This window comes from Phoenix dactylifera, chromosome 14, assembly GCF_051530095.1.
Source record: "Phoenix dactylifera cultivar Ajwa chromosome 14, Ajwa_hap1_PhDact_Kaust_v1.1, whole genome shotgun sequence".
In the NCBI taxonomy this organism is placed as follows: Eukaryota; Viridiplantae; Streptophyta; class Magnoliopsida; order Arecales; family Arecaceae; genus Phoenix; species Phoenix dactylifera.
Window position 1 is genome coordinate 1,516,674 of NC_143203.1, and position 14,939 is coordinate 1,531,612.

Below are 14,939 nucleotides of genomic sequence, written 5' to 3' on the forward strand. Positions count from 1 at the left end.
AAAACACAGAAGAGTGAGTTCATGCATATTAGACTATGTGCCATTCTTCTGACGATGATGAATCAAAAGTCTTTCTGTCTTTTATTTTTAGTTTTATTTTTTTGGCGCATATCATCTTGTAATGTGGAAAATCGAGTCTGATCAGGATAACATCGCACGGCCCTCTGTCAGCCTGTTCGCTCTCACCATGTCATTATCGAACTTTTTCAGACTTGTATGATATCGCGTAGACAACTGGCCACTTCTGCAAGCACAACGATTGTCTACTCCAGGCTTACGGTCAGCGGCTCCTGTGATCAGTTTCACTCTTTCAGCGCAATGATAATAGTATCAAGTGTTCTGTGCATTACTGTGCATTCCCCCTTGAATCGCACTTGTTGGAACAACTTAACCAATTAAGGCCGTTAGCTTTCATACCAATGAACATCATAAATCCCAATGCACTGCCTGCACAAGGACCTCAGCAGAAAGCAAAACATTCTGACCCCACATTCGACATTATGCGTTGAAAGTGCTTTTCTTGCCCTTACGCCAAACTGAATTCCTCCCAACCATCTGGATTCGTATGCTTGCATGTTAAACCCACATAGACTGAAGCAGGCATACGCCATCCTGTAATCACTTCTTGCTGACAGGAAATCGGGTAAACCTGTTAGTTTGCATGTGCTACCAAATTAAATCTTCCGCAAAGTGCAGCAGGTAATTCAGTGGGTTCAGAAATTGTGAGCAAAGATGGCACCACACTAAAAACAATAACTTTCCAGTCCTACAAAACCCCCTACTAAGATTCACCATCTTAGCACCGAACCCTATATTGGTATCATTCTATTATAGTATCGGTATGCCGGTAATGAGAGCTGGCATACTCGGTGCACTCTCTATACGGCATACCGGTTTAGTACCAATACAGTACGGTACGGTCGATACACACCGGTGTTGAATGGTATGGCAAACCTTGCCCCTTACTGTATTGTGAATAACATCTATAGAAGCAACACAAAAGCACTTTGTAGGTGATGAATCAAAGGGCTATTGCCTTTAATTAAATGCTGTTCCAGTTTTACAAATGTACCCAAGGAGACATCTGATGATTCAAGCTCTGTTCTTAGATAAAATTACAATTTTGTAGGACCCAAACATATGTATACTTTCATGGTAAATCATACCAATATTTCAAATATTTACAGGTTCTTCACCTCTCTTGCTTACTTCTGCATGTTTTGAGCTTTTGAAGTTGGAGCCCTGCCACGGCCCCTGTAATTCAGTAACTTAACCTGTCCTTGAATTCCACTAGAAAACAGAATCGCTCTGTTGGGCCAGGTTCATGCAGCCATCACCACAATCATATAAGACATGTATCCTTAATCCAAGCAGTGATCAACTCTAAGTCGAAACCAGCATCTGCATTTATCGCGTACATCAACTTGGTCCGCATTTGTTCTTTACTGAACCACCATCAATGTCCGAGCCATCGAGAGACGGGAAAAAGAACATTGTTAGCAGAGAATGCATGAGTGCTTAATACACAACCAGGACGCCAATATTGTTGGCATCAATTAGATGTTCATCTAGAACAGGCCAGCTCAAGGAATGAAATACAAAAACAATATATCAACAACTTCAAAATAAAGAGTGGCTCTATTATAATTATCTAAAAATACTTAATAATGCTGTACCATCTCTAACATATGAAACATTATGCAATTTTGATATCCTGTTGTGTAAGCCAATGATAATGAACAAAGTAATATCAAGGTACTCATGGATGTAGGAAGCTGAATGTCATTTTAAAGAATCAAGTACTTACTTTTTATATGGTGGGAGCTTCAGCAGATTCATGCATGTGGCAGATGTCGGTAATCGGTCAAGATCCTCTTCAGAAACAATCAGAGGAGCAGCCCTACATTTGAGAAAAGCCCAATCAAGATCAACTGTCAATATTAAGACGAGAATTAAAAAAGAAAAGTGCAACAAACCTTTGTATGCAGAACTTTGGTTCAAGATACTTAAATCCAAGAAGTGGTCCACGAGAACAGCCAGTCACAAACCTGCAAGATTGTTCAACAAAAACATTGTAAACTTATCAAAGATTACAATGATTTGTCAACAATCATGGAATGCAAGCTGAACCTAACAAGCTTGCAAACTACGATAACTCAAAGCTTGCACGGACCAGAGTCCAGCCAAGCAAGGGGCTGGATCACCGGTTCACTGGTCCGACCGTGGGCTCAATCGGTCAGAGTGTATATATATATATCATAGAAAATTTGATATAATGTAAGAAAATTATGCATAACTATTAATAAGTTTTCTACTTTAAATACTACTCTTAGGTCACATAGACCAACGTTCTGCACTACTCTTTAGTTGCAGCATAAATAGAAAATAATCATGAATCATCTAATACTTTAAAAAAATATAGAAAAAATTATATCTAATGTAGGAAAATGGAGACCATATTGGTATTTTTTATAATCATAAATAGAAAAGTTTTGATAATATCCAAAAAAAAAGAAGCATATCTGCTTTTTATTTACCACAAAAGGCAAAAGGAATTGACTGTCTATTGCAAAAAAGAATTGATTATTGAAATTACTATCTATTTATAATAGCTTCATCTAATGACATATATAAAATATGGAAGTATAATAAATAATCACCATACTACAGCATCAAACGTTGTCTAAATGGCTGACCAGTTCTTAAGCACATACGAGATAATGAGATCGAATCTCAATTCAAGCATTATTCTTCCAATTCTCTAATTTAGAGTCCAGTTTATCCGGTTTTCCACCTGACCGGGTCGCTGGATGTTAAGAGTATGCCCTAGAAGCCAATTTGGCAGACGCATTGTAATTATTCTGGAGGCATGAAATTTGTACTTGATCTTTTATTAATTAATAAAATCAGGCATTTTGTTCATTCGTGTTATTATGTGTCCATGAATCGTCCTAGAAATTAATAAAATGATAACACATATTCTCAAGAGTTGAGAATTTAAGGCATGTGTAATTAATAGTTAATTCTTGAATAGCTCCTGATCGATGGATCATCACGAAGGACAGTGATCGATCCGATGAGATTAGTGCACAGATCACTTTCCTTGATGGACGAGTCTTAAGTCCATAGTGTGGCGACACTGGGGTGATTGTGCAAGTGCTTGCTAGAGAACAAGGGTACTGAGCGTGACCAAAGCAAGAAATCACTTGGATGTCTATCCACTCGTCAGTGACTTACTTGATGCTGCAGTTGTATGACTAGTACTTAGACCTGCGATGCCTCAGCTAATCACGGTGAGGTTGCTGTAGTTTGACGAGCACATAAACATAGACCCTAAGGATCCTTGTGGCGTAGATTGGCTGCAGTAGGTTCACTGTTGGATTAGGGTTGCATCTAGATGGGATCTATCGACCTTGATAGATTAAGAGTGATCCTATGTGATTTATGAGACTAAGTTCGAAAGAACTTGGCCAGGGCAGTTCTGCAAAAAGAGTTTTCTAAATCTCGAACTTGAGTCAAATAAATCTGACATAAGACAGACGATGGAGTTTGACGAGTTATCCATAACCTCCGTCATGTCGGGATCCATGATAGAGGTACTGTATCATACGCTAACTGCACCTAGAAGTTCATCCATTCCGTTCTGCTGAATCGTCACTATATGCTGCTAGGTGTCACTAGTGGATTGTGAGACTCGAAGGCATTCACTTGGTGATCAGTGAACCCTAAGAGTAGAGTTGAAATCGTTTCAACCCATTGAAAGAGGTTTCGATGAAATTATGATAGAGATCATAATATATCTCACTATCAGTCAGAATAGAACCTACGAGGTCACACACATTAGAAGTTTTGATCGTTCCGATGGTTGAATAGTGATTTAGAATCGCAATTGATCTTGATTGTCAATTTGATTGACAATTAGAGTTAGTGAATTAAAGAAGAAGGATTTGCAATTGGATTGCAATTTAATTGATTTAATTGGACCTAATTAAATTAGGCTTAACCTTATTGGATAAGGATGGGAAGGCCTAATTAAATAGAACTCCTTATGAGATAAAGAACTTAATTCATGAAGTCCAATTTGGATCCTAATTGGATTACGATTCACATAAATCAATTTGGAGGACACATTGGGTTCTAATTGGATTAGACTTCAATTGATCAAGTGGGACCATGAAATTTCTAATTGGATTCGGAGACCCATGCATGGAAGGAAAGGAAAGATCCCTTCCTCCATACATGTGAGGCAAATAAGGAAAGAGGGAGGGGCGTCCGCCCCTCCTCACACGCACAAAGAAAGGAGGGGTGTCCGCCCCTACTTTCCTTTCATGGTCCACACGCCAAGAGGAGGGGCGGATGCCCCTCCTCTTCCTCCTTGTTCACGCAGATTGCTACATGGCATGAGCACGTCCCTTGGATTCTTTTCAATCACTTTTAAGTAAGGATTGTGATAGAATTAAGTAAGGGGTGTAGCTGATTTTAGAGGGATGAATCAAGAAGTGATTGATTCTTGAAATTATTCCTTGTTTGTATGGGCATGAGATGCCTATTTAAAGGGCCCTAGCGTGAAGCATAGGAGCATTGAAGTCCCCTTGCAGCCGGCCACCCTTCCTCCCTTCTCCCTGGCGTGAGCAAAGAAAGAAGAAGAGGCGTCTTCTTCATCTTCTTCCTCCTTCCTCCTTCCTCTCAGAGTAATCAAGGAGTTGATTAAAAGGAAGAGGAATTCAGCTATTAAAGGTGATCTCTGCAAGGGAGCTAGCACCCCGGTGAGATCTTGAAGCGATCTGTACCTCGTGTGGATGCCTGTAGTGGCCGGACGCTTGTGCGACTTCGAGCGAACCAAAAATTCTACGATCATCAGATAGCGGTGAAGTTCTACCCGCTCAAAGGTAAAGATTAGATCTTTATAAATTCTATACAATTAGGAATTGTAGTAGATCTGAAATTAATCTAGTCTTTTAATTTTAATCTTCCCTTTAGATTTCATAAATCTGAGTTAGAGAACTCTAGAAAATTTTTGAAATCTATGTTTTCTAGAACGTTCATGAGATGAACGACCTCGCGTGTCTTTCCGCTGCGATCGTCGCAACGCGTGCAGGGGTACTCCGATACTTGATTCACAAAAACCATCCGATTTTTCACTGGGTCAATTACATTTCCAGTCCCATTATGAAAACAGACTGGACAAGGGGCCAGTATATGGGTTTCCTGTCTGACCGGACAGTATAATCCAGATTTAATAACAATGACTAATAAAATGCATGTCCACCAGAAATCTGGTGGCAATCTTGAGCTTTTTCATATTTCCTTCTGACAGAGAAATGTTTGAGAAAGAACAGCCGATCCTTGTAGATGAGAAAAATCTAAAGGAGCAGATCAGAAAATGAGGCAGATCTGCTAATTCTTGTGACACCTGTTGACCATAAGGAAAGATCTGAATACCAATTTACCCACATTTTGATCAATTCATCAAGAGGCATGAACATACAAACTCTTGCCGAGAATTTTAGTTGCTGCTAGCTGACACATGCATAAATTGTCTCAAGATGAACTTGTTACAACTTACACCAATCATTCAATCCTGAACATTCTATTTAATCCTAAGCAAAATTGCTTATGAAAGTTGGCTGACGTCTCAAGATTAACCTCATGTAACATCAAGCTGTAAGTGAGTCAATGGTCAATTTTTAAACCATACTGCTAATACAGAATGAATTGCACAGAACCTTTTTCTAGTTCAGCTGCTCATCTTACTGTTAAATACTTGAAGACAATCAAAAAAAAAAGAAAAAAAAGTGGAAGACTTGAAAGAAAACAAGAGATCACCAAATGGCTAGTATGTGTGCATGCACGCATAAGAGCACATATAAGGGCTTGTCTATAAGAGAAGGTTTCATGCATGTCTGCGTGTCAGAGTATGTGAATCAGTGAATGTATGTCTGCATATATCAAACTGGGAAAAAGGCTCACTTAACAAATTTCTTCTGATATTCCAAAGAAAAGCTTTTAAGGACTTCCCAGAACATCTCAATCACATGATGATCCTGCAATGATAGACACAGTCAAACCAATAGCATCGAACAGCCTATAGATGGTATACCGAACAAGAAACACATTCATACACCAACAGAATGAATTATGGAGCACATCAGATTTGGCTCTTGCCCATCAATCAAAAAGAAAACCAGCAGCGCTTGTACTAGTCTACTTGCATAATAAAGTACCACAAGTAGCCTTAGGATGCTAGATCCTAGTCTTCATATGTTCTCAGGAGTAAGCAGTGTCACCAATTAGAGAATATTGTATAACAAGCCACACATGTAACAGAAAGGAAACTTCAATTTGTTTGACTCAATGCATCTAACACCATAATGGCTATAGACTGAGACAACATGCACATTCAAATAAACAAGTATCCAGCATCACCAGATGACTTGATACTATTCAGCCACCAAATATAGTTATGTGATAGGAAGATGTTCTCATATGAAACTAGAGAGTGGAAAAGTGGGAAGGATGTTAGATTTGGGGATTCACTTGAGTAGTGAGAAAGGGAACCAAGCGAGGTTTTGATGTTTGACCAGGATGATTATTACACTTATGGGCATCTGGGACAGTAACTGAGCCAAGCTTCAAGCTTGGGTCTGATAAAGAGCTCGCTGAAGATTGGTTTGAAATTAATTTCAATCTTGAACTCCAAGATCAAGATTGATTTGTTTGCCATTATTTCGCGCTCAATTTTCGAACCAAGTCAAAAACAGGTCCATTTATCAGCATTATAATCCTAAATCAAACTGAAATCAACTTGAGACTAAATGAAGCTTGTTTCAAGCTTGAATTGAAGCTCAATTCTTGATTTCAAGCTAACATTAAGATTTGGTTCAAGCATAAATTAACATTTAATTAACCCAAATAATAAAAAATATGCACCAAATACAACCTTCATTCAATGATCTATTAGACATAAAAGTACTTAAATATAATTTAAATATATTCAAGCTTTATCGAGCTGAGCCTAATTGAGCTAGGATCATTTTTGGCTTGGCTTGAAATCAATTTGAGCCTATTTTGCTGGTCCAAGCTTTGTTTGTTTAGCTCCAAATCAAGCCTGATTCATGCTTTTTCCGTACAAAGCTCGAGCTTCTCAGTTCGTTTGACACCCCTACAGGCACCCAAGATTGCCTAGAAGGGCACTCTACTTGATGGTTGGGAAGCATCATATCTTTAATGACATTAAGAAGTTTCGTGTCAAATTGGATTGAATGGTCACCTCACTGACAATGAGGTCCTGAACAAATTAATGTGTTCAATAACAACATTTCTGTAGGTGGAAGCATGCATGGTGGTTTTGTACAAGCTATGCCAAGAAAACGAGCAAGTAATAGTTGTTTATAACATTATTAGTTGCAACTTGTAATGATTGTGGTTCGGAAGTACGTAGCTTTGGTGGTGATTGGCTAATTTGCTGAAACCCAGCATTGGTTTTGTTCTTGGATGATGAAACATGAATTGGTTGTATGCAAGCTAAATGGTGCAAAGTTCATATTTTTCAATCCGTGGAAACCTTCCCTTCACATCAAAAAGTGTAACGATCCAATTCAAAACCCTTGAGCCAAAGCAACTCTGTTGCCACTCGATCTGATGCTTGCTACCAGAGCTTTATCGCTCTCATTTCACATGATCTGAAATAACCCCTTTTTGTATGCTCTTTGTTAATGATGTACCTCTATGAATATTTATATTGATAACATATTGTGGTTTGAACATTGTACCAAAAATTTTTTGAGCATTGTACCAAAATTTTACCAAATGCGTTAAAATCTTTCAATTAACTCTTTTTAATCTGATTATTCTGGAATAACCAAATAATAACTTTCTACTATTAACATTCTAGAAAAACTAAATGTATTGCTTCTCACATCTGTGTCCATGTGACACTGAATCAAACACCTCTTTTATAGGAAAAGAAAGTAATAACAACTTGGCATGCATCCAAGGGATAAGATCTATGCAACGAAAAATTAAAAAAAAAAAATAGCACACTGCTGGATAATAATCACAACAATAATGAACACTGGGATGCAGACTATGAAGCACACATTCAAATACATGATATGATTATGACACAATATGGATAAGCCAACCGATCAAGTCACAAAAAAAAAAGCAAAAAGGGCTGGGGTACAACCATAAATAGATACATACATATCATTTTTTTATATATTTCTGCCAAAGAGCATCCATAAAGTATAATGGGTTATCACAATAACATACAATGATATGAACATAAGAAACACTAAAACTAAGGACCCATTTGGTATTGCTTTTTTTTTCTGTTTTCATTTTCAAAAATCTAAGAAGAAACTGAACTAGATTGAACAAAAAGCTTGATGAAACACTTCCCTTTTTTCAGATTGTTTGCAAAACTTTTATAGCTTTCGACAACAAGATTTGTTGCTTTCAGGAAAAAGAAAAAAGAAAATAAAAGCAAGGATGGAAAAAGTTGTGTGCAAATGCTATCATCAACATCAATCTCCACACGGTATTCTACCAATTTTTATTGAAACAAAAGCAAAAAAAACAACAATGCCAAACAGGAACCATCCAATGTTAAAAGATCAATACTCATCCAAGCGCCGGAGGGAGGGGAGGGAGGGGAGTCCCGCTTCACCTCATCTTTGGCATAATTTTAAATAACGCAATACTTAAAAATAAGTGCCCCATACACGTCCTAAGTGCTAACCATATACAACAGGTATCAAATCCAGTAAGCTAGCAGATATGAACTGGCATGCAATTTGAAGTATTTGCCAGTCCTAGGTTGAAGGTCATTGACCTGAAAAGTCAGAACGGGTACATCACTTTGAACTGGTATCAACATAAGCACAATATATTTACAATATATTGTGATCATAAGCAAAAAACAACATATTTACAAATAAAGCACAATGGCAGCAAGCTTCCAGAGTGACATGCTCTTATGATCAAGTCCACAAGTCCAAAATACAGATCACCATCTATTTCTATTTTACGTTCAGTCAATTAGAACTTACTGGATGATAGCCACCGCTATAATGAGCATTCGAGCGCAGATCATCGACATCCATGCCTTCTAGCGAGCCTGATATAAGAAGCTGATATAAAAAAAAAAACTCAATATAAGATAACCAATAAATTCATTGCCTCATATAACATGAACAGTCAAGGTCCTGACAGAAGAGATATCACAAACAAGATTAACTATATAAGGCTGGGAAAGGGTGTGAATTGATTCCTCCAGTAGCCACCCAAATTAGGTAAAATTAAGCATTGGTAATGTAATTTCCTAAAAAAACTACTCTAAGGCTTGATTTATCAAAAGAAAAAGGGTTTTTTGCGTACATACCCTCCTAAATATTGAAATTTGCATGAATACCTTCAAAAATTGATATTTGCATATATACCCTCATCAAACACTTGTTTTGTATGTATACACTTCTTTTTCTTTTTTCTTTTTTTTTGCATATGAACCTATGCCATCTAACGCCGTTAAGTTAGCAGTTTAAAATTGAAATGATAAAAATACCATTAATAGTAAAACATGCAAAAAGAAACGTTTATAAGGGTATATATGCAAACAGCAATTTTTGAGGATATTCATGCAATTTTATATATAGAAGGGTATATACGCAAAAAAAAAAAATCCTTAGATTTTTGCATAAATACCCTTCTACATATTGGTATTTGCATGAATATCCTCCAAATTGATATTTACGTGCATGCCCTCACAAAACACTATTTTTCTATGAATACCTTTGACATAGCGATTTAGCTAACATAATTAGCCAAAATCATATTTATTTAAATTAATTAAAATTATGAAAGCATCTTTTTATTCTTGAAGTGGGTAACATGTTACCAGGTCTCACTGAAAACTAATATCTCCATCTCCTTTGAGAAATAATCTGATCTCCCTCGACCTTCTTTTTCACTTCTCCGTCTGGAATCAAAACCATTCCCTCAAGTCCCTTCTCAACCATAGACAACCCTTCATTGTATTCTTTTTTACATGAAGATGGTCAGATCCTGCTTTTAGTTTTATGAATTATTTAAAAAAAAGTGTTGTGAGAGATTTGCAACATTTATATTTAAGTGTATGAGATTTGCAATGTTTATCTTTTAGAGTTGAAAAATTTTTCATGGGCAGGCTGGTGGCTGATTTAAAATTACGGCGACAAGATGGACCTCATACTCTAGATTTTTTGTCTAGAAAATTGAAGCTCCAAAGAAAAGTAGCTTAAGGTATACAAGGGGTGGCCTTCTACCACATGGCCGCGAAGGTTGTTAATAAGTCTGAAGGATTTGAAGAACTTTAATGATTTTGTTTGCGGATGATTGATGTTGTTCTTCCATCCATGAGCATAGCAGTAGCAAGGAAGCTTGATCCTTGCAATCTATTGTGTGTCTTTAAGAGATTCTAATCATTTTTTATATTTTAATACATACTCTCATATATGCATCTATAACAATAAATATTATAAGCTATGTTTTGATGAAATAAGATATGGTGGTTGTTATAAATGAAAAAGAATAAAGTTGAATAATCCCATGATTAGTAAAAGAACTTTCATAACTCTTTTTGTTATCTAACTGTCGATCAATCTTTTTCTTAAGAAATATTTTTACAGAAAATATTGAGGAACAAACACCAGACAAATCCCAATGTTAAAACATGTTGAAATAGAAAAAAAGTAAAATTAGACTCTTTTTTTTTTTACATGTAAACCCTCCTAAATATATGAAATTGCATGAATACCCTCACAAAGTGTCATTTGCATATATACTCTTATCAAATGTTTCTTTTTGTATATCTACCCATTAAGAGTATTTCAGTCATTTTTAATTTTAAACTGCTAATTTCTTAATGGCGTTAGATGGCATGGGTATATATGCAAGAAAAAAAAATGAAGAATATACACGCAAAACAAATATTTTTTATAAGGGTATACATGCAAATATCAATTTTGGAAGGGTATTCATGCAAATTTTAATATTTAGGAGGATATGTACGCCAAAAACCCCCCAAAAACAAGTGGGCCAATTAACCAGAAAGGAAACTAATCTCATGACAACTTCCAGATACCAAAGGAAACTAATCAAATGACACACATGGGAGGAGAAAGAGATAGAGAGATGGAGGGGTGAGCTTCTATGTGATGGATCAACCCAAAATAGGGGAAGTTGCTTAGAGGTCCAAAGTTAGATCCGTTTATAACAAATAGTCCCTGTTGACTGTTCTTTTAATAAGCGGTCCATTGACATATGAAATGCCATAAGGAGACCAAAATACCCCTGACTTTTTTCCTCTTCCGTCGTTCCTCGTATGCTCTGTGTTCATTTGAACGAGCCGTATTCAAACTTACCGATTCCAGCCCTCGTTTCGTCCCCAATCTTTGTATCCTAATCCTCTCTTCCGACGGAAAAAATTCCATAAAAATCTCGCCCGATTCCGCTTGATTTTTACGCCCCGGTTTCAAACCCTAGAACTGCAAACCACTTCCCAACGGTACTCGATCTTCCTCTTTTCCCCTGTTAAGCCGTTCCCCTTTTGGAAAAGTAGAACCCTTCCGATCCGATTCTGAGGAGCAAGGAGATATTTTCTGTCCGGCCTCGGAGTCGACCTTCGAACCGACTTCGCCCTGTTCGTTTGTAGCGGAAGCTTAGGTGGACATTGGTCTCTCCAACCTTCCCTGAGGCGTCTCTGCATTCCTTCAACAGGTTTGTCACCGCATACTTTCTCGAATAATGTATTGAACACGGACGTGATATGCAGTATTGTACGGCATTCCAGATAGTTGTTGGAATGGTTTAGTGGTTTTGCCGAATTAATGGACAGAGAGGTTGTGGTAGCACATTTGAGATATTTGTTGTGAAAAAATTTTTCTATTCCGTGCTAATTGTTTTATTTGTTTTAGTTTTTAGGATGATTTATTTTCCGTTGACTGCGTTTAAAAATATAATTTGTAACTATATTTGTGATGCAAAAATCTAAGATGGCCCCAAAGCAGAGTACCGGCAAAAAATCCTCTGTTGGCCTAAGTAATATGGTTAATGGAAGGTGTTATTTCACCCACTTTGTAAATTTTATGGTCACCCTAATCCCGTGCATGTCTAATGAACAGAAGGATAGAATACGTGACACTCCATTTGGGCACATGCTAGATCTACCGTATATAAAATAGAGTAGGCCTATCTTGGACACATTGCTCTCCCTTTGGGATAATGTTGAGGAGCGTTTTTGGTTTGGTAGGGTTATAGTGCCTTTTGTAGGGACTGATTTCGCACTAATCCTTGGTTTGAGTGCGACGGGTGATGAGGTGCAACTGCATAGGAAAGGGAGGGTTACGTGTGACCTCATCACCCGGTTTTTTGATAGTGACCACCAGAAAGCCAGTAGAGATGCAATTAAAAGTAGATTACAAGTCCTTGTCGGTAAGAGCAGTCGACAAGATGTGGAGGATTTTACAAAATTATGGGTTCTCTCTTTTTGGGACTATCCTCTTCCCAACCGTACGCTACTATGTCCCTAAGACATTATGTTCATATGTCGATGATTTAGACCGCTTAGGTTCGTATAGTTGGGCTCTTGCCGTTTTCTCTTTTCTTCGGCAGCAAATACCTAGTCTAGCCGATAGTGTGAAGACTAGAAACATCACAGGCCAAGGGGTTGGTAGATACATGGATGGCTGCACGGTCGCCCTGGTGGTAAGCATCATAAGATGTTTTTTTAAAATTTCATTGTTACGATATATATATTTAGATGTAATTTGATGTTTACAATGCATTTTTGGCAGGTATGGGCTGTTGAGCATGCTAACAGCATTGTTGGAAGGCACCGGCCACCGTTCATGTATCCACGTCTCGTACGCTGGAACAACACCCCATTCCCCCGCAGGGTGGACGTGATTGCGGATGTTATGAAAAATTTAAAACGATTTGAGGTTTGAATGTTGAATTCTTACATTGGAAATATTTTAACTTGTACGTAAATTTAACTGTTCGCATGCTTTAGGTTATTAAGAAGCTAGAACCAAGAGAGGAGGAGTTGCACCTTCTCTCGCCAGGAAGGCCACAATTACTACGGCCTGATGAGAGGCGTACGGAGACAGAACAGCAACAATTCGTGCATGTCGGAACTCAAGTATTAGCAGCTTACTGTGACATAGCATTTCCAAACACAGTTAAAAGCACTTTTGATTTGGCATGCACTTTTCACTTGCCGGCACATAGTTCAAGTCTGCACACATGGATGTATGCCTACAGTTTGTTCAATTCATACACCACATTCATTACTGTGTTGTTTTAGATTCCGTCATCCAGCCAAAGTGATCGACATCCACTGCGGGGAATTCACACATGTATCACAGTGCTTGAGACGTGTTTGCTACAACATGGCTTTAGTTTACCAGACCCTCATCCTATTGGGGATGTCGAGAATACCCGCATAGAACAGCTCGATAAGAGGGTGTCGACAATAGAGAGGGTCCTACGAGATAAGGGCCTTCTGGTTGATGACAAACCTGGGGAGCATGCTACAGTTCCCGCTGAGGTAAGCATGTTTCCTCTGTATAAGGTCTGACAAGTTAACTATCAGTTCTAATATGACTCGACTTGCTTGATTTAAATATGATCTTCCTTGGTTACGTGAAGGAGCATACTACAGTTGATCCACCTATTCACAACAATGCTCTTCAGAAAGATCATATGCAGCATAGTGCTGATTCGATGGAGGTATGTAATTTTTTGGTACGTAGTGTTCGCAGTTTTTAGAATGGTAGTATAAATTGTCTTCAAAATGCATTTTCTTATCAGGTTATTTGGTCCACTGATGCTGAAGCTAAGAAGAAAGCTGGAGCTCCGAGCTCATATGTGTCCTCCTTATGCAAGCGCATGAAGCTGGGAGCACGCGAGCGCAAACCATCGGAGAAAGCGAAGGCCATATCACACCAGCCAAAGACTTATAAAAGGGCTAAAAAAAGGTCACAGTTGCCCAAATAGGTGAGGTTTGTACGGGAATTACTATTGATACCAAGGATTCGCCCGCTCGGTCAACCAACATATTCGACCCACCGACAAGTTCATTAATGAAGCTCCACAAATTTGCTCCAACATGGGAGGAAACCTCCCCCTCGGGAACAGTATAGAAATGTTGTCTCGTCCATATGTGTTTATTTATCCATATTGAATTTGCTAAGTCTATACAGTTAAGTTTCCTAACCAAAATATATGTCTTCACCATTTATTCAACTTAGCATATAGTGTCGTCCACTCAAGTTAATGATCTTGAGAGAGTGGCACTGAAACGTAGCTTTCATGGGAAGGGGACAGGTATACTCCCTATTTACTATGAAGAAGCTATTAAATTCTTCCTTGAAGAACATGAGTTTGGTAACTTACCGTTTTTCACAATTATCGTATTGAAAGTTGCTTAAACATTTGAATTATGTAAGGATATAATATGGGAGGACGAAGATCGTACCAAACCTGCATGCAGCCCTGATGCCTTAGTGCAGCTCCTGCATGACAAGCCACTACGGAGTGATGTATGCTCCTACAATGAACTACTACTGGAGAAATATAATTTGGTATTGACTGCGTACTTTTATTGCGTACAGGTAATCAATATGTACTTTCGCATTTTGGACTTCTGCCTTGTGCGTATACTGAGATTATTGACAATCCGTGTTTATATTTGCACTGCGAGATCCAGGTTTTGACTTACTGCTCATGATGTCTCGTCCTTACATTTTTCCAATTGAAATTCAGCGTGCCAACGGGGCTGTAACAAATAAATTGTATGCAGGCTGCCGTGCTCCAGCATCTACCATTGGATTACCTCTTAATTACCATTAATGTTACCAAAAGAATCATAGTCATTGGTGCCCAGTATTCAAACATGG

At 38.0% G+C, this 14,939-nt stretch overlaps 1 pseudogene across 1 annotated transcript in view; it reads right to left on the minus strand.

Annotated features, from left to right (window-relative positions):
- Positions 1 to 1,006: 1,006 nt before the first annotated feature.
- The window catches only part of LOC103698671 (E3 ubiquitin-protein ligase UPL6-like), a 78,220-nt pseudogene continuing 64,287 nt past the window's right edge, over positions 1,007 to 14,939 (minus strand). Inside the window, exons 15-19 of the transcript XR_016398363.1 lie at positions 9,054 to 9,134; positions 5,971 to 6,044; positions 1,977 to 2,048; positions 1,808 to 1,900; positions 1,007 to 1,445 (exon numbers count right to left, since the gene is read on the minus strand). The product of XR_016398363.1 is annotated as an E3 ubiquitin-protein ligase UPL6-like (transcript). The remainder of the gene's footprint in view (positions 1,446 to 1,807; positions 1,901 to 1,976; positions 2,049 to 5,970; positions 6,045 to 9,053; positions 9,135 to 14,939) is intronic.